This window comes from Phycodurus eques, unplaced genomic scaffold (assembly GCF_024500275.1).
Source record: "Phycodurus eques isolate BA_2022a unplaced genomic scaffold, UOR_Pequ_1.1 contig_51, whole genome shotgun sequence".
NCBI classification, from domain to species: Eukaryota; Metazoa; Chordata; class Actinopteri; order Syngnathiformes; family Syngnathidae; genus Phycodurus; species Phycodurus eques.
Genome location: NW_026904048.1, coordinates 195,025 through 216,763, shown reverse-complemented (window position 1 = coordinate 216,763; position 21,739 = coordinate 195,025). Strand labels below are relative to the sequence as shown.

At 41.8% G+C, this 21,739-nt stretch overlaps 1 non-coding gene across 1 annotated transcript; it reads left to right on the top strand.

Moving 5' to 3' along the window:
• Positions 1–207: 207 nt before the first annotated feature.
• On the top strand, positions 208–279 carry trnae-uuc (transfer RNA glutamic acid (anticodon UUC)). Its single transcript has one exon. It is a non-coding gene; the product is annotated as a tRNA-Glu (tRNA).
• Positions 280–21,739: the final 21,460 nt, after the last annotated feature.

The following is a 21,739-nucleotide window of genomic DNA, read 5'->3' as shown; positions in this document are numbered from 1 at the left end:
CAGAAAATTTCAAATATTTTGTGCTTCGAAAAACTGGCAGACCAACGTGTCCCATATGGTCTGGCGGTCAGGATTTCTGGTTTTCATTGGTCTCCTACTCCCGATAAGGGAATGTAACGTGAATTCTTTTGTTTTGGCCTGAGCGTATCAATTGGAAAGAAAGTATAGAATTAAAAAAAATAACTTGAAGACCCAGCATCTCTTGTGTCCCATATGGTCTAGTGGTCAGGATTCCTGGTTTTCACCCAGGTGGCCCGGGTTCAACTCCCGGTGTGGGAATGTTCCTTGAGCTTCTCCTGAACTCTCCAATTTGGACTTTGATTTACACTTGGTATGGCAACATTCCCTTGATTCTGGTAGTGTGGCATGGATATTTATCCCAGTGTGACTCCCATTATGAGAGTGATTTTTTACCCTGCATTCCACCAATTTTGCTTCAACATTCATCAGCAAAAAAAAAAAAAAAAGCGCTTGGGGAAACGGTCAATATTTTTGAAAAAAAACAAAGGAGTGGCCCATATGGGCAAGCGGTCAGGATTTGTGGTTTTCACCCAGGTCTCCTGGGTTTGACGCCCAGTATGGGAATGTTCCTTGAATCTCTTCTGAACTCTATTTTTTTTACTTTGTCACCTGGCAAAGTAACATTACCTGACTTCCAATATTATGGGATGGATCTTCACCCAGGGAACCAGTTCCGACTCCTAGAATGAAAGTTATTTTTTTTTACCCTGCATTCCACCAATTTGGCATTAACATTCATGCAGAAAACGACCAATTGAGCTCGGGGAAGCGTTCAATATTTTGGAAAAAAACCCAAATCAAAGGCGTTTCCCATATGGGCAAGCAGTTTGGATTCCTGGTTTTCACCCAGGAGGCCAGGGTTTGACTCCGGGAATGGGAGTGTTCCCTGTGTTCCACCATTTGGGATATGATCATGCAGAAAATTTCCAACATATGGCGCTGAGAAAAAAAAAGCACAGAATTTTGGAACGAATAAGTGGCAGAGAAACCAACACATGTCCCATATGGTTTGGCAGTCTGGATTTCTTATATTTCCATAAAGATTTTAAACTTTCATCCACAAATTTGAAAAGCTGGCAAATATTTATAATTATGTTGCAAAACATGCCAGTTTTTCAACATGTCATGTCAGGCACCAGACTCAAGGTTCAGCACCTTCTAAATGGGATTTCTGGTCTCCGAATGGAGGCGTGGGTTCAAATCCCACTCCTGACATGATTTTAATTGCTTTCATTTTGACAATTTGAATGCAAATGTTCAGAAATCCATCCATCCATCCATCCATTTTCCGAGCGGGCATGCTGGAGCCTATCCCAGCTATCTGCAGGCAGGAGGCGGGGTACACCCTGAACTGGTTGCCAGCCAATCGCAGGGCACATACAAACAAACAACCATTCGCACTCACATTCACACCTACGGGCAATTTAGAGTCTCCAATTCTTGCATGTTTTTGGGATGTGGGAGGAAACCTGAGTGCCCGAAGAAAACCCACGCAGGCACGGGGAGAACATGCAAACTCCACACAGGCAGGGCGGGAGATTGAACCCGGGACCTCAGAACTGTGAGGCAGACGCACGAACCAGTCGTCCACCGTGCCGCTAAAATGCACTTTTTTGTGAAATATGGACCATGAGGACCCATACTTCCTTAAAGCAATGCATACATTTTGTCCAATGTTTTAGTGATGTCAATATCAAATAAGTGATTGATTGTAAAGAAACTTTGACTTTTGGTGGTGAACTATAAAGTGTATTTGTAATCCTTATTAAAATACACTCATTTAAAAAGTGACAGTGACTGAATTTGCCTGTATATCAAATCCATTTCCCCCATTAAAAAGAATGGAAATGTCTTGAATCCATTGGAAACCCTCCAAAAACAAAATGCTCTAACTTAAAGCAAGAAATGGACTTGCTTGCTTGTGGACTCTTGGGATTTTTTTGTCAAAAAAGGACATTTGAAAGCATTGTTCTATGATTGCTTTGTAATTCCGATTGTCTTTGAATTGAATTTTGATATTGTTGTGAACTTTAAAGGGACATTTGTATGGTCGATTTGAAGTGTCACTACAGATTTCGCAATTTAATTTCATAAACCTACAATTGCGCTTGAACCAGAAAATTAAGCAAATAATAGGTTTATTATCCAAAATTAGACTAAATGACCGGTCAATAAAATAAAACAGAAATAAAATAGGAAAAAGTGATTGAACTTAAAACCTTTTGTCTCACTCCTTAAGTCAACAATAAGTTGTCCTGTGGACAAATGTTAAGAATTAGCACTGGTGCCAAAATCCACAAAGTAATGCATGCCTTGTTTTCCAATAATTTATTGATGTCCATATCAAATAAATGAAGGATTGATGGAACTAGACTGTAACGAAGCATTGACTTTTCGTGGTAAACTGTAAAGTGTACAGTACATGTGATCCATAATAAAATAAGCTTCTTCGAACAGTGAGAGTGACTCAATTTACTTGTATCTCAAATCCATTTTCCCCTTTGAAAAGAAGTAAAATGCCTTTAAAGTGGCACTAAGCAAGCCTAAAAAATGGCATGTAAATTCGACACACCACAGGGAAGAGTAATGTTAACAGGCCTGCCAAATTTGAATGAATAAAACAGATCGCTAAGTATATGAAATCAGGGTTCAAAACTTGAATAATAAGGGCCACCTCTCATGTCTCAGACGCTGTGGGTGTGTCGAATGGATGAGCCAAAAGGAATTAATTATACTGGTGGGGGGGTGATAACTTATACAATGTAAAATCATGTGAGGAGGCTCAACTTTAAAAAAATGAATGCTTATTGTGGACTGTAATCATGAAAATAAGCACACAAGTGAACTTACTCTCGTTGTCAGTGATATCATCAGAATCAGAATCATCTTTATTTGCCAAGTACGTCCAAAAAACACACAAGGAATGTCAGAGCCAAACACGGCACCTGATGACAGCGGGACGGTAGGAGGAAACCCGGGTAGTTAGACAGTCGGCACTGCCCCATTCACTAGTATCAAGTTACCCACGAAGCCGTGTTGTCTCTGTTGAAAGTTTACAAAACTATATGACGTATCCATATGCGTCTTCAAAATATCAATGCATCGCTTGTTTATTTGCAAATTTTTTGGGAGCTTAAATAAAGTCACTAAGCTGTTCTGTAAAATCGAGGCATCCGGCGAAGACGCATCATCGGGGCGGAGCCATCGTTAGCTTGCTAACTGCACGCTAGAATGGTAAATGGGCCTTGGTATGGAAGCTAAGAGCAGCTAACTCACAACTGAGCAGCACAGCCAAACGAAACAACGTTATTAGTTATTATTAAATTATTTTATTTATTTATATTATAAATATATATATAAAATACATATCCATCCATCCATTTTCTGAGCCGCTTCTCCTCACTCGGGTCGCGGGCGTGCTTGAGCCTATCCCAGCTGTCATCAGGCAGGAGGCGGGGTACACCCTGCACTGGTTGCCAGCCAATCGCAGGGCACATACAAACAAACAACCATTCGCACTCACAGTCACGCCTACGGGCAATTGAGAGTCTCCAATTAATGCACGTTTTTGGGATGTGGGAGGATACCGGAGTGCCCGGAGAAAACCAGACCGTGGCTGAACAAGGTGGACAACCGGCAGCCCCGTCATTAGTCAGGAAAATTAAAATAAATGGCCTTCCTCATCTGTCAGTAAGATACAGAAAATAAATTATTATAACAGTGTTAAAATAATAACAGTCGCGAGCTCTCAATCATCTATTTCATAGTCTGCACTCTCAATGTAGACAGCAACACTGCCGCCTTGTGGATGGAGGGACAGACAGGCGGGTTCAAACCCGCCTGTCTGAAGGTATTTGGAGACAGATGTCAAGGAAGAAAGGAACTGCGGGGAGCCACTATAAACATTGAATGCAGGAGACATCTGCAGGCAGTGCTTGGAGCCAGATCAGATAGTCATCATTCGTTCGAACAACGATGACGTCAGATTACGGACCAATCAGACGACAACGATTCCATACTGGCCTGTTTGAAACATTGTATAAGTCTGGGGTAGAGTCAGATAATTTTTGTTCGACGACTGTATCTGCTAAGGATAAGATAGGGTAGTTACGAACCCAGAGCTCTGCAAAATGTATAGACTCCTCTGTCAGGAATAAATTGGTTGTTTTTTATACATTGTTGTGAACGAAGTTCTTTCACGAAAACGAGCACGCTTGGAAGTTAGGAGATTTTAAAACACAGGTTCCTTCAGTAGGTTGATTGACAACTCTAAATTGCCCATAGGTGTGAATGTGAGTGCGAATGGTTTTTTGTTTGTATGTGCCCTGCGATTGGCTGGCAACCAGTTCAGGGTGATGGTCCAAAATCATGGTTGCACAAAAATGGACACATACTCAGTGCCTTTGAATTCAAGAAGGACTGGGACCACCAAACTGTTCCACAACGTGTCAGGGATGGCTTTTGTGGGCAAATTCCAGATGATGTCAGGTAAACACAGACAGATAGATAGATAGATAGATAGATAGATAGATAGATAGATAGATAGATAGATAGATAGATAGATAGATAGATAGATAGATAGATAGATAGATAGATAGATAGATAGATAGATAGATAGATAGATAGATAGATAGATAGATAGATAGATAGATAGATAGATAGATAGATAGATAGATAGATAGATAGATAGATAGATAGATAGATAGATAGATAGATAGATAGATAGATAGATAGATAGATAGATAGATAGATAGATAGATAGATAGATAGATAGATAGATAGATAGATAGATAGATAGATAGATAGATAGATAGATAGATAGATAGATAGATAGATAGATAGATAGATAGATAGATAGATAGATAGATAGATAGATAGATAGATAGATAGATAGATAGATAGATAGATAGATAGATAGATAGATAGATAGATAGATAGATAGATAGATAGATAGATAGATAGATAGATAGATAGATAGATAGATAGATAGATAGATAGATAGATAGATAGATAGATAGATAGATAGATAGATAGATAGATAGATAGATAGATAGATAGATAGATAGATAGATAGATAGATAGATAGATAGATAGATAGATAGATAGATAGATAGATAGATAGATAGATAGATAGATAGATAGATAGATAGATAGATAGATAGATAGATAGATAGATAGATAGATAGATAGATAGATAGATAGATAGATAGATAGATAGATAGATAGATAGATAGATAGATAGATAGATAGATAGATAGATAGATAGATAGATAGATAGATAGATAGATAGATAGATAGATAGATAGATAGATAGATAGATAGATAGATAGATAGATAGATAGATAGATAGATAGATAGATAGATAGATAGATAGATAGATAGATAGATAGATAGATAGATAGATAGATAGATAGATAGATAGATAGATAGATAGATAGATAGATAGATAGATAGATAGATAGATAGATAGATAGATAGATAGATAGATAGATAGATAGATAGATAGATAGATAGATAGATAGATAGATAGATAGATAGATAGATAGATAGATAGATAGATAGATAGATAGATAGATAGATAGATAGATAGATAGATAGATAGATAGATAGATAGATAGATAGATAGATAGATAGATAGATAGATAGATAGATAGATAGATAGATAGATAGATAGATAGATAGATAGATAGATAGATAGATAGATAGATAGATAGATAGATAGATAGATAGATAGATAGATAGATAGATAGATAGATAGATAGATAGATAGATAGATAGATAGATAGATAGATAGATAGATAGATAGATAGATAGATAGATAGATAGATAGATAGATAGATAGATAGATAGATAGATAGATAGATAGATAGATAGATAGATAGATAGATAGATAGATAGATAGATAGATAGATAGATAGATAGATAGATAGATAGATAGATAGATAGATAGATAGATAGATAGATAGATAGATAGATAGATAGATAGATAGATAGATAGATAGATAGATAGATAGATAGATAGATAGATAGATAGATAGATAGATAGATAGATAGATAGATAGATAGATAGATAGATAGATAGATAGATAGATAGATAGATAGATAGATAGATAGATAGATAGATAGATAGATAGATAGATAGATAGATAGATAGATAGATAGATAGATAGATAGATAGATAGATAGATAGATAGATAGATAGATAGATAGATAGATAGATAGATAGATAGATAGATAGATAGATAGATAGATAGATAGATAGATAGATAGATAGATAGATAGATAGATAGATAGATAGATAGATAGATAGATAGATAGATAGATAGATAGATAGATAGATAGATAGATAGATAGATAGATAGATAGATAGATAGATAGATAGATAGATAGATAGATAGATAGATAGATAGATAGATAGATAGATAGATAGATAGATAGATAGATAGATAGATAGATAGATAGATAGATAGATAGATAGATAGATAGATAGATAGATAGGAGTTGATTTAGGAGGACCAAGGAGAGAATTCTTAAAACTTCTGATGGACAACATTGCCAGGTCACCCATGTTTGAGGGGAAGGAAAACAGAAAGAACTTGGCGCTTTACAGTACAGGTAATGATTGGCTTCATTTAATGTGAAATATTAGAATTTATTGTGATTTGATTTAGTTATTACTATACAGCTATGCTCTGGCCTCATTGGAGTGAGTGTTGATTATATTGTTGAATTACATAAATGTACATGATTATGTTTTTGTGGAATACTGTATGCCCCTACCTACTTCCACATTTGACAGACTGTAGGAACTTTTTTTTTTTTAACTAAAATTTGTTCCCCTTATGATGATCACAAACGATCGACTTGGTTTTCCCTTGCCCGGACGCAGGTCACCGGGGCCTCCCTCTGGAGCCAGGCCTGGTGGTGGGGCTCGAAGGCGAGCGCCTGGTGGCCGGACCTGCACCCATGGGGCCCGGCCGGGCACAGCCCGAAAAGGTAACGTGGGTCACCCTTCCCATGGGCTCACTGTCGTGTGTGTGTGTGTGTGCGTGTGTGCCAGGTTTTGTCTTCCTCTCTCGTTTCTCACACACCTGCTCCTGTGAGCATCTTCACCACCTGTGCCTCGTTCACATTAATTACCTATTGTATTTAACCTCGTGCCTCATTCCCTCTCGTTGCCAGTTCGTTGTACCTTGTCGTCACGTTCCAGCATTCCTTGTCACAGACTCACAGTAAGACTTTGACCCTGTTCCGATTATCGACCTTGCCTCTTTGCCTTCATGTTCTTCTCTACTGTTGCCCTTCTTGGATTGCCTGCCCGTGTACCGACCTATGCCCGTCCGTCTATTAAACCTCTCTTTTTGGAAACTGTCCATTTGTTTTGGAGTCTTGCATTTTTGGGTCCTAGCCTCTGTTCCGTTCATGACACTCACCTCCAGATCGGGGATGAGATCCTGCCCCAATTGGAGGAGTTCAAGTATCTTGGGGTCTTGTTCACGAGTGAGGGAAGAGTGGAACGGGAGATTGACAGGCGGATCCGTGCAGCGTCGGCAGTGATGCAAACTTTGTATGGGTCCGTTGTGGTAAAGAAGGAGCTAAGCCGAAAGGTGACGCTCTCAATTTACCGGTCGATCTACGTTGCCTACCCTCACCGATGGTCAAGAGCTGTGGGTCGTGACCGAAATAACAAAATCCCGGATAGAAGCGGCCGAAATGAGTTTCATCTGCAGGGTGTCCGGGCTCTCCCTTAGAGATAGGGTGAGAAGCTCGGTCATCCGGGAGGATCTCAGCCGCTGCTCCTCCACATCGAGAAGAGCTGGATGAAGTGGCTGGGGAGAGGGAAGTCTGGGTGTCCCTGCTAAAGCTACTGCCCCCCGCGACCCGACCTCGGATAAGTGGTAGAAAATGGATGGATGGATGGATAAAACATTTTTTGACTGCACGTTGGTCGACTGGTTAGCACATCTGCCTCACAGTTCTGGGGACCGGGGTTCAAATCCCGGCCCCGCCTGTGTGGAGTTTGCATGTTCCCCCCGTGCCTGCGTGGCTTTTCTCCGGGCACTCCGGTTTCCTCCCACATCCCAAAAACATGCATGGTAGGTTAATTAACAACTCCAAATTGCACATAGGTGTGAATGTGAGTGCGAATGATTGTTTGTTTGTATGTGCCCTGCGATTGGCTGGCAACCAGTTCAGGGTGCACCCCGCCTCCTGCCCGATGACAGCTGGGATAGGCTCCAGCACGCCCGCGACGCTAGTGATGAGAAGCGGCTCGGAAAATGGATGGATGGCTGGATGGACTTTCCTTCGTTACTTCCTGGATCCTCGCCTCCAGTTCCGTTCTGGCCCAGTCGCTCTACTGCAGCCGCTCTACTGCAATGCTTGCTCCAGGGACGGAAGACTGAGTGTCATTTTGACCACAAAGTGGAACAATTTGTGATAGTATGAGGAAAAGAGGGTCAGACCTGAGTTTGTTGCTGGTGCTTTGGCGAGGGCACCCTGTACAGCCATAAGGGTGGTGTTCCTCCGTGGAGAACAACCATAAAGACCTTTAGACTCATTGTGGACATTGTTAGACTGTGGATATTTGTACACAATGAACACTTTATGTTCTGACCTGATGAACTTCGCTGACTACTTTCTGAAGGGCTTGGTTTTCAGCCTGGAAGACTTCCATCTCTCCTTTGTCTTTGCTTCTGCTCGTCTCCTGAGCAGGAAACAATGCTTTGAGACGAGACTTCAACCAATTTTACTCCCCCACCAATGTCTCACCATTCTGTCCAGGCTAGCGTCCTTCTCGCTGTTTTTTGAGTTGCTTCAGTGCATCCGTCAGCTCCATGGTCTTGAATCAGATATGGAAAAAACAAATATTCACATTATCTTGTTGGGTTGGTTGTATGGTGGTATCTTGTCGATCAGTGCAACTAGTGTTGAGGCCAATGTTTTCATAGGCGGGGGTGCTAAAGAATATTTTTCTTCGTTGACAATAAACAGCACCCATTGCTTTACCTGGAATTGAGTTCCAGTTTTTCCGCATCCCAGCACTGCATGGTCTCCCGTAGCTTGTCCTTCAGCTTCTGCTCCAGCACCGACACCTCCGCGCCACCGGAAGTGCTCTCTTGTGTGACCCGGGCCTCGAGATGGCGACAGGCCGCGCAGAACAGCTGGTCCGCAGCGGCGCACTCGCCTCGCATGTCGGACAGTGTTCTGGAAGGCGCAGCAGAGCCATTAATGGTAGAGCTAGTATTCATTTATTCCTTTACCCAGAACCCAACGAGGCGAGAAGTAACTTTAACTGTCTTCTTTGTGCTAATTTTGTGGAAACTCTATGAAAGGGAATAGCGACTATTGATGCTATTTGTTAGCCTGTCCATGGCGTTTTGAATTGTGTGCTAGCATTAAGCTAGCATAAACAAAGTTGTCTAATTGTTTTACAACACAAGTGTATTCCTCTGAGTTTAATGTTTAGTCTGACAGTAAACTTCAACTGAGAGTGGCATTAATAGCTTGAAGCCTCTTTTTTGGATGACTTGTTTGCTATTTGCCAACCTGCTTCTTATTGTGGAGTGAATTGATTTAAGTTCACCGCCACCATACAGAGCTCAAATCTCAAGTCTGCACTTGCAAGTCAAAGCCAAATAATTGGCCTAATGATGACTTGCATCTTGAAAAGCTTTCACAAAGAGCACCAACAACTGAAAAAAAAATCCACTGTGTGAAATGTGGATTAGTGAGGGGTTCTGGGTGCTTTTTGTTTACTGCGCACTCACCTTTCAGCGAAGGTCCTGAGTTGCGTGAAGGCGTTCCTCAAGGAAGCGGCTTGGCGCCACAAGCTTCTGACGCGAGCCTGCTCCCAACTCAGGCGGGAAGACGACGTCTGTGAAGGGGTGAGCGTATGCGTGTGTGCGTGTGTGTGAAAGGGGTGGGAGAGATGTTAGCCAGAGATGGCACCTCTCATGTTATTGTGATTCCAAACAGACGCTGTCCTGGAAGTCGCTGGATTACACACAAGTCATGGATTAACATAAGTCCGACGTTTACGCCAACGAAGGAGGCCTCTTTCTCCCGCCCCTCGCCACTTGGAATGTTTCCACAGGAAAAAACAACGGGTTAGAAATAAAGCAAGAGTGAATGTTGGCTATGAATGGATTGCTTGAGAAATCCTAGGACATGTTGTAGTTTGTCCGATACTAACTTTCAAGTTTAGGCTTTTCACATTTATCTACTAGATGGGTTACTTGTTTCCAATTCAAAGCATGTAGCAAAATTAGCTTTTTAAATTTTTTTTAACTTTTTTATTTTTTTCCACCCCGCGATGGGTCTGTTTTCTTTGAAGTACACACTCTGTTTTGTGCTGTAAACTAATTAAATCATAAATTAATCTCTAAATATCCATCCATCCATCCATCCATTTTCTGAGCCGCTTATCCTCACAAGGGTCGCGGGAATCTTGAAATGTAATATAAATGAAATATTAACTTGATTGTATTTATTTCTTTAAAATTATTATTTTTTTGAATCAAAATTGTCCAAAATAAGATTATATTGCAGAAAAGCTAATAATAAATATAGTTTATTGTATATCTTTTTTATCGCAAATGATTAAAATTCCTAAAATGCAATTGATCTTCTCTTTGAAAAATGTATGTGAAATATGTATTACCATTTATTAAATTTTAATTCTTTTTTGTTTTTGAAATATATATATATATATATATATATATATATATTGAAAACTAATTACATAATTTATTATATTTTTATTTTTCAATTTTTAAATCCTCCAAATTTAATTAGTTTAAAAATTGAAATATTACTCATATTTAACTACATATATTTCTTAATTTGTATTAGTATATTTTGAGTATTTTTCGAAGATAAAACGTATGTAAACATGTTGGCCTTTAAAGAGTTAAAATTCATCAAATAAAAATAAAACTTAAGCTTGAAATATTTAATATTTTTGATATTTTAGTTATTGAAATATATATATATATATATATAATTTATGAAATTTCTATTATTAATAAATATATATAATTTTTTTTAAATAAAATAACTCTCCTTACATTTAAAAATGTTAATTTTATATCATAATGCAGATTTTATTCCAATATTGTATTTATATTTTTTATATTCATTTTTGTGGCGGACATGGTGGGCCGACTGGTTAGCGCGTCAGCCTCACAGTTCTGAGGAGCGGGGTTCAATCCCCGGCCCCGCCTGTGTGGAGTTTGCATGTTCTCCCTGTGCCTGCGTGGGTTTTCTCCGGGCACTCCAGTTTCCTCCCACATCCCAAAAACATGCATGGTAGGTTCACGACTCTAAATTGCCCGTAGGTGTGAATGTGAGTGCGAATGGTTGTTTGTTTGTTTGTATGTGCCCTGCGATTGGCTGGCAACCAGTTCAGGGTGTACCCAGCCTCCTGCCCGATGATAGCTGGGATAGGCTCCAGCACGCCCGCGACCCTAGTGAGGAGAAGCGGCTCAGAAAATGGATGGATGGATGGATATATTCATTTTTGTGCTTTGTTTAATAAAAAACTATGGAGTTATGTTATGTAAGCCTAGAATGGCCATTAAAGGGTTAAACGTCCTCAAATATAATCAATCTTCATCTTGAAATATACATGTATTCCTTATATTTTATTATTAGATCCAAAGATGGTAATGATTATTTGCTAAAACAATAAAGTTTATCAGTTTGAATATCTTATCTTTGTATTGTAATCAATTATATGTAGGTCGAACATGATTTGCAAATCATTGTAATCTGTTTTTATTTATGTTTAACACAACTTGATTGGAATTGGGGTTGTATTTTTTTGGTCGTCACCCTTGGTTTTCACCCAGACAGCCCGGGTTTGACTCCTGGTATGGGAACATCCCCTGAATGCTTTCATTTTGGCCTGATTTGATGAAAACTTCAAAATTTGAAAATACAGAATTTTAAAAAGACGAAGTTGAAGCAAGACCAGCTCGTCCATGTGTTCCCTATGTTCTCATGGCAAGGTAAGTGGTTTTCACTTGTCTACTTCTCCTGGTATGTATCCTGAATTATTTTGTTTTGGCCTGATCGTCTTGCGAAAAAAAAAAATCCTGCTTGAAAGAAAGTACAGAATTTTTTTTTAAAAAGTTGAGGAAACAGTTACATGAATCCCATATAGTCTAACGGTTTGGAATTGTGTTTTTCACCCCGGTGGCCCTGGTTTGACTCCCGGTATGGGAATGTGCCCTTAATCTCTCCTCAACTCTCCCATTTTGATGTTAATTGACACCCAGTATGGTAACATTCCACGAGTTCAAGTATGGCATGAATCTGCAGCCAGGCCCGACTTCCAGTACAAGAACATTTGTTGACCCTGAATTCCACCAATTTGGCTTGAACATGCAAAAAATAAAATAAATAAATAAATCTAAGGGTGCGCTTGGGGAAACATTCAATATTTTGGAAAGAAAAACAAAGGACTGTCCCATATGGGTAAGCGGTCAGCATTTGTGCTTTTCACCCAGGTGTCCTGGTTTTGACTCCTGGAATGGGAATGTCCCCTAAATTCCACCATTTGGGCTTTGATCTTCATGCAAAAAATTTCCAATACTTTGCACTTGAAAAAAATAATTAGAATTTTGGAACGAATAAGTGGTAGGGACACCAACAGGATTGGATGGTTTTCACTGGTCTCCTACTCGCGGTATGGGAATGTAACCTGAATTCTTTTGTTTTGGCCTCATGGTCTTACGAAAAATTGGGCTTGAAAGAAAGTGAAGAAGTTTTTAAATAAAAAGTTGAAGTCACACCACTATATGGTCTTGTGGTCAGGATTCCTGGTTTTCACCCTGGCAGCCCGGGTTTGACTACCATTTTGGGAATGTTCCTTGAATCGCTTCTGATCTCAACCATTTAGACTTTGTCACCTCGTATGATAACTACCTCAGTTCCAGTATTATGGCATGGATCACCCAGGGAACCAGGTCCGACTCCCAGTATGAGAGTATTTTTTACCCAGTGTTCCACGAAGTCACTGATGGTCGAGTGGTACGCTCGCCTGAAATTGGTGTGGGCAGCGTGGGTTCAGCTCACACTGTGATGGTGTGAATGTGCGTGCGACTGGTTGATCACGGACATATTTATGTCCGTGATATATATATTTATTTATATATATATATATATATATATATATATATATATATATATATATATATCCATCCATCCATTTTCTGAGCCGCTTATCCTCACTAGGGTCGCGGGCGTGCTGGAGCCTATCCCAGCTGTCATCGGGCAGGAGGCAGGGTACACCCTGAACTGGTTGCCAGCCAATCACAGGGCACATACAAACAGACAACCATTCGCACTCACAGTCACACCTACGGGCAATTTAGAGTCTCCAATTTATGCATGTTTTTGGGATGTGGGAGGAAACCGGAGTGCCCGGAGAAAACCCACGCAGGCACGGGGAGAACATGCAAACTCAACACAGTCGGGGATTGAACCCGGGTCCTCAGAACTGTGAGGCTGACGCTCTAACCAGTCGTCCACCGTGCCGTGTGTGTGTGTGTGTGTGTGTGTGTGTGTGTGTGTGTGTGTGTGTGTGTGTGTGTGTGTGTGTGTGTGTGTGTGTGTGTGTGTGTGTGTGTGTGTGTGTGTGTGTGTGTGTGTGTGTGTGTGTGTGTGTGTGTGTGTGTGTGTGTGTGTGTGTGTGTGTGTGTGTGTGTGTGTATATATATATATATATCTCTCAAATCGTTTGCCGTGGCTTATGTCACACTACAAGAAATGTTGTCGTTCCCGACATATGTCGGGACCCGATCTGGGAAATGTGTATGTTTGTGGGGTGTCAGAGTTGTGTCAGAGTTCAGGTGGGCAAAGGACAGAAGAGGTAGAGGGGGCAGAGCGGGCAGAGAGTTCAGATTCCTGAGAGGCCTTATAAATAAAACTGAGTCGGCTAGTCCTGGGCCGGAGACTCCGCAGTCTCCTGCCTGATGGCACCAGATTGAAGAGGCTGTGTGATGAATGGGTGGCATCCCCCGCTGTGTGGAGAGGAACGGGTCCAAGGAGTGGGCGGGGGGGAAGAAAAAGATGTGGTGCATGATTAGCCGCTCGAAGCACTTCATCAGGACGGGAGTGAGCGCCACCGGACTGTAGTCATTGAGGCAGGAGGGAGATGACTTCTTCGGGACTGGGATGATGGTGGTGGCTTTGAAGCACGTGGGGACTACAGCCTGATTCAAGGAGGTGTTAAAAATGTCTGTGAAGACATCTGTGAGTTCAGCTTCACAGTCCCTCAGAACACGAACATGTATGTTATCTGGGCCCAAAGCTTTTCGTGTGTTGATCCTGTCGAAGAAGTCCTGTCATTTGGCAGGGTGGTGGAGCTGTCGCAGGGTGGTGTGGTGTGGGTTTATAGTCCGTAATGGTCTGAATACCACGCCACAGACTCCTGGTGTCACTGCTGTCACTGAAGCGGTGGGCGATCTTCCTGGAGTACTCCCGTTTGGCCTCCTTGATGCCACGGGACAAATTGGCCCTGGCTGTCCTCAGGCCCTCCTCATTCCCAGATCTAAAAGCCGTGTTGTGGACCTTCAGTAGTCTGTAGACCTCCCCCAACAGCCATGGCTTCTGATTAGCACGGACAGTGATGGACTTCGTGGTGGTGACATCATCCATGCACTTGCTGATGTGGGCAGTAAAAGTCTCTGTTTACCCCGAACTGCAAATATTTTCTACTTAATTTGTCTCTTGTTTTCATTTCACTTTTTATAACAAACAGTTATATGAAAAGGTTAGCTAACTATGCGTCCGTCCGTCTATTTATCAATTCATTAGCAAGCAATTCTATCCATCTCTCTGTCCATCTATCTTTAAAGTAACAGTTACCCTCCAAACCCTGTTTGTCGTGTTGACATATAAAGATATGTGCAAAAGTTTAAAAGCCCAGACTCCTTCAAAGAGGATTGTATAGGAAAACAAACTATTATTAAAATGAAGTGTAGTAATTGAGTGAGTAATGATTTATCCATGCTCTGTTTGGGACTATAATTTTAAATAGGTAAATTGGTTTGTTTTGCGAGCAAACACATTGTAAAACAGTGTGCATAATCATAAACAATACTTTTATATCGTGGTAGTACACTTATGCAATCGTTTAAAATGTGTGTCAATAATATGGTTGTGGTAATGCTAAAATTAGGTGGTTTTCCCTGGGACATCCCTACTTTTCGGCGATACTACATCGAGAATACCCGATCTCGGCTGATCATGTAAGGGGCCTTCACAGATGGGGACCAGAAATAGGCCGCTTGCCTTTTGAGTGGCCCCAATGTAGTCATTTATGAACTCACATTTATTTCAGTATGCTCGGTGCTGTTCATTGTCATCCCAAAGGCATTCAAACGGGCACTCAGGTGAGTGAACTCAAAAAGCGCCGATTTGTAGATGGACTACGACTCGGCTTCTCTCCAGATTACGAATTTTACTGACTTCATCCTGCAATAGTTAAAAAAATACATATTAGTTCAGAATGCATGTTTGAAGCTGAACAATGAGTACGGTTGCGGGAAAACCCGTACATACCTTTAATAAAAACAGTTTGCATGGGCACAGGCCGTGTTCCCATGCAGCCGCACCATTCTAACTGCATGCATCTTATTTGGACCAAATAGACATTAAAATAATACCTGTAATTGTACATAATGTGTGTGTGTGTGTGTGTGTGTGCGCGCGCGCTTAACAGAAGTACAAAACTGTGTTTAAGAAAAGTTGAAACCGCTGTGACAATACGCAGTTTGAATATTTAATTGGGATTTTTTTCAGGTACCACAAGAGGGAACCCGCACCATTCAACAATTTGAGAACCACTGCTCTATGCTGTTCATTTATACTTAATTATTGTCCACGTGACCCTCAAGGTATACTTATTGATGCATTTAAAATAGGGGGAGTTGGGGGAATCATCTCCATTTGTCATTCCCCCACCTTTCACACCAAATTTACATCACTGTCTCCAGATCAATCACTTTTTCAAACCACGACATCAAAATTGTTCAACTGTACAAGTGTCCAAGTTTTCAATTGTGTAACAATTTCTTTATGTCTGTTACAGAGGACTTGCTTCTACTGCTGTTTAAATGTCCGATCACGATGTTTTGAGCAAATGCCGTACTGAACCAAATGACTTCAAATGATAAAGGATCAAGGATCAATCCACTGTGATTATATAGTGATTTTGACAGAGTAATAAACACACATTCATTTACACATTTCTGCATTGTACCTGTGTTGAAAATGCATGTAAAAATGGCGACTCAATGTGGACCATAATAATACTGCAATGCACTTCATATACACACACTGGCAACAGTATTCATTCCTTACGTTATTTGAAGGCATATTTATCTAACTTAACAATCATGTGACAACTTGTACACAAAAAAAAAAAAAAAAATCACTGGTTATTTGAACCGGCGACCAATCACAGCGGTGTGCGGGTTTGCAACGTACAACGGCCACAGCTCGAATCACTCAGTAGTTGGTCCGTGATACTGATGCAAACTCATGACAGTAGCGGTGCTTGCGATTGGGACTGCCAGGACACAGAACATTTTCTGACAAAAAGTGTGACCAAAAAAGAAATAAAAGGAGTGTGAGCTGAGTTGGGTGTGAGTATTTTTAAACAGAAAAGACAAAAGTGTCTTAATTTTTACATATTTCGTTATTTAATTTCCAGTATTCGTATCGTATTGTCTTTGACCACCAATGATCAAATCAATTCGATCTCTTACTCTATGTACTAATTCCAAAATAGTCCAATAGTCTAGTCAGCTGAGATACCCGCGACCCTCAACAAGATAAGCGGGTCAGAAAATGGATGGATGGATATTTATAATATATATGTATATATGCTAACCATTTATCTAAGTTTTCTGAATAAAGACATATATTTTTTTAAATTCTCTTATCACCTTCCCAAAAATCCCAAAAATTGTGTATCGAAACCGTGATATGTACCGAATCGTTAACTTGGTGTATGGATACAGACCTTGTGTGTGTGTGTGTGTGTGTGTGAATGTATATATATCCATCCGATCCATCCATCCATTTTCTAAGCCACTTCTCCTCACTAGGGCATGCTGGAGCCTATCCCAGCAATCTTCGGGCACCCTGAACTGGTTGCCAGCCAATTGCAGGGCACATACAAACAAACAACCATTCACACTCACATTCACACCTACGGGCAATTTAGTTGTCAATTAACCTACCAAGCATGTTTTTGGGATGTGGGAGGAAACCGGAGTGCCTGGAGAAAACCCACGCAGGTACAGGGAGAACATGCAAACTCCACACAGGCGGGGCCGGGGATTGAACCCCAATCCTCAGAACTGTGAGGCTGACGCTCTAACCAGTCATACACCGTGCCGCCTGTGGGGGGGACGAAATGTGGACAAACTTGTTCGTCACTGGTGCTCGGGAGAGAACGTTCATTCAAGGATTGCTTGAGGTATGTTCACGTACTTTTCATACGATACGGCTTGCAAGCAGGCAACAAAACGTTATGTACTCTAGCAAGCGCAAGCACATACGGTTGCACGTAAACATGTCGGCGTTCCGTCGAATCATGCCCTAAAGCTTCGGTAAACATTGTTTTGTGCGTGAGAAGAAATGTTAACAACGGCGCGCAAGTATGTTGCCAAGGGCAAGCACGTGAGGCGATGCGCCAGTCACAACTATGCAATCCTACTGGTCTCCGTCAAGTTGCGCTGGCGGAGAGTTGTCGTTGATATGTCACACTGCACGGAAGATATCCAATATCCAAGTCCAATTTGACAGTTCATTTTGGCGTCGTAGGGCCAAATCGTTGGTCGTGGTTTATGTCACACTACAAGAGGTTTTGTCGTTCCCGACATTATATGTTGGGCACTATCTGGGAAATCGGCTGCGATAGCAAATCGGGCCAATATCTGGGCTAAAATCCTTTTGTTTGATCTTGGCATGAGAAGATTATTCTCTCATCTAGTGACTTGATATTGTTGGCTTAAATGATTTCAGAGCTCTCCTTTCCACATTTGTCATGTCAAGGTTGGCAATGATATGGAATGCCGGGGATCCCATAACACTATACTTCCCTTCGGTCGGGTTTACATTTGCCAAAAAATTTCACTTACAAAGATGGTGTTTGCAGGTTGTGTGGCCGAGCGGTCCAAGGTGCTGGATTTAAACTTCAGTCTCTCAGGAGGCGTTGGTTCAAATCCCACCACTGCCAATTCCTTTTCAATATCGTTAATTTCCTACCATTTTGTCATTGTCCCCAACAAGGCGTTTGGGACAATACATATTTTTGTGCCACAAAAAAGTCGAGCTCTTTGCCGTTCTCTTTTGACTGTTTGCTTGTCGCCGTAAAATATTAGCTCCCCTGAAAGTGTTTGCCTTAATGTCATTACTTTTGGATTACACGCTGTACTGTCGTGCCAACTTTATGGGTACTTACTCAGTGATTTTACATTGACAGAACAGTGAATAAAGGATGATTTTATTTTTCAGTAAAAAGTGAATTGAGGAAAGGGTCATTACCCGTAGACCTCAGCCAATGAGTTGACAAGTCTTAATTGCATCATATTTCTCACGAAGAGTAAGATATTAAATGATAGCAGTTAAACAATGGCAGAGGATGGTTTCGATCCATCGACCTCTGAGTTATGGGCCCAGCACGCTTTCGCTGCGCCACTCTGCTCTCTAGTCATTGTAGTTTGTATGTACTCTTTTACCATCTGACAAATATCAGTCAGCCACCAGCAACAGGGCTGTTCCGGTTGTCTCATGGCTGGATCAGGTTACAAGACACATTTGGTCTTTCCCGATTCATGATGGCGCCTTCCGGTGTGGTCGCCTCGGTTACCCACCCTCTCGTATTGTTTTTGTTTTTGTGTTTTCCGTTCGTCTTTGGAGACATTACACGACTCACTTACACAAGGGGAGACTTTCTTACAATGAAGGAGGTTACTCTGGACTTTTTTTCATCAACTTTCGCAAATCCGCTCAGTTTTTTCCCCGAGTAACTCACCGGAGCGACATCCGCGGTCTTCAGCACAGGCGGAGGCGACGCCACAGAGGGAAGCGAGCCGGCATCCAAGTGAAACTCCGCATGAGGATACAGATTGGTGTTCCCGTCAATCCACCTTGCGAATGTACGCTCCCTACCCAACAAAATGGACGAGCTTCATCTCCTGATAAAGACCAGTAAAGACTTCGGACGTTCCATCGCCATGTGCTTTACGGAAACCTGGCTTTGCGACGCTGTACCCGATGGTGCCGTGATGCTTCCCGGCTTCCATATTCACCGAGCAGACCGCGACATGGAATCATCGGGGAAAACAAAAAGCGGCGGGATATGCTTCTATATCAATGAAAAATGGTGTACGGACGTCACGGAGCTCAACACACACTGCAGCCCGCATTTGGAGTCGCTGTTTTTTAACTGTAAGCAATTCTACTCACCGCGTGAGTTCGCATCATTCATTCTGGCTGGCGCCTATATTCCGCCTCAAGCTAACACGAATGCCGCACTGCTAACGCTCACGAAATTGAAAGAAAAAAAACACCCGGACTCACCCCTCATTATTCTCAGGGACTTTAACAAAGCTAAACTCAACCACGAACTCCCTAAATACAAGCAGCACATCGACTGTCCTACCAGGGAAAATAACATTTTAGACCACTGCTATACTTCGGCAAAAAACGCATCCCGTGCTATACCTCGTGCCGCCCTGGGCTCGTCTGATCACTACTTAATTCGCTTAATACCAACATACAGGCAAGAACTTAAATGCGCGAAGAATGTACCATCAAAGTCATTTCGCACTTTCAACAACAACAAGCCGTGGTTCATTGCCAAACTTAAGCAGCTTCACCAAGCTAAAGAGGACGCATATCAGAGCGGGGACAGGGCCCTGTATAATCGAGCAAGAAACCAGCTGACTAAAGAAATTAACAGAGCAACTATGCAGCAAAGTTGGATAAACAGTTTTGCGCAAAGGACTCTAAATCAGTCTGGCATGCATTCCAATCGCTGACTAATTACAAGCGACGATCCCCCCAAGCTGAGAACAATAGCACACTAGCCAACAACTTGAATACCTTCGACTGCAGATTTGAAAAGGACACTTTCACACCCCACACCCACCCAGCCGCACCACTGACCCCTATCACACCACCGACTTCTGCGTTAACCATCCGCGAACAGGATGTGAGGCGCATCTTCAAACAACAAAAGATTCACCAAGGCCCAGACCATGTGTCTCCATCCTGCCTCAAAGTCTCCGCGGACCAGATCGCGCCAGTCTTCACTCAGATCTTCAATAGATCTCTGGAACTGTGGGAAGTACCATCCTGTTTCAAACGCTCCACCATCATTCCAGTCCTCAAGAAACCTGCAACCTCAGGTCTAAATGACTACAGGCCTGCTGGATCCCCTGCAGTTTGCCTACCGAGCCGAACAGGTCTGCGGATGATGCAGTCAACATGGGACTGCACTTCATCCTAGAACACTTCGACAGTGCAGGGACCTACGCGAGGATCCTGTTCGTGGAGTTCAGCTCAGCGTTCAACACCATCATCCCTGAACTCCTTTCCTCCAAGCTTTTCCAGCTCAGCATCTCACCTGCCATCTGCCAGTGGATTTACAGCTTTCTGACGGGCAGGACACAGCAGGTGAGGCTGGGGGTGAGATTCCTTGTGTTTTTTTGGACATACTTGGCAAATAAAGATGATCCTGATTCTGATGGCACTATGTCAGACTACTGCCATCAAATCTTGTCGTTTCTTGGGCAGAGAGTGGCAACACTACTCGACATTTATTCCGATAGCACCCTATCCCGTCTTTTACCATCTCTGGGCTTTATCTTTTCAAATCAAACACTGTCCGAGAGGTGGAAGCAGAAAACGTGTCACCGGTCAACGCGACGGGACACATTCGTTACGATGGTGACGACAACAACAATGCGCCGCACCAGTGTCTTGTTTCTGTGTGTGCGTGTGATTGACTGTGGATTACAAAATGAGGAAAAACGTGTTCGTCACTGGTGCTCGGGAGAGAACGTTCATTGAAGGATTGCTTGAAGTATGTTCACATACTTTTCATACGAAACGGCTCGCAAGCAGGCAAAAAAATTGTCTGTACCCTAGCAACCGCAAGCACATACGGTTGTACGTAAACATGCCGGCGTTCCGTCGAATCATGCCCTAAAGCTTCGGTAAACATTGGTTTGTGCGTGACAATAAATGTTAACAACGGCGCGCAAGTATGTTGACAACAGCAACCACGGGAGGCGAAGCGCTTGGTCACAATATGCAATCCTACTGGTCTCCGTCAAGTTGCGCTGCCGGAGAGTTGTCGTTGACATGTCACACTACACGGAAGATATCCCAAAAAAAATCCAATTTGCCAGACATTTTGACGTCGTAGAGCCAAACCGTTTGTCGTGGCTTATGTCACACTCCAAGAAGTTTTGTCGTTCCTGACATATGTCGGGACCCGATCTGGAAAATCGGCTGCGATAGCTAATCGGGCCAATATCGGGGATAAAATCCTTTTGTTTGATCGAGGCATAAGAAGATTATTCTCTCAGCCAATGAATTGCAGTTGTTGCCTTAAATGATTTCAGAGCTCTGCTTTCCACATTTTTCATGTCAAGGTTGGCTATGATAGGGAATGCCGGGGATCCCATTT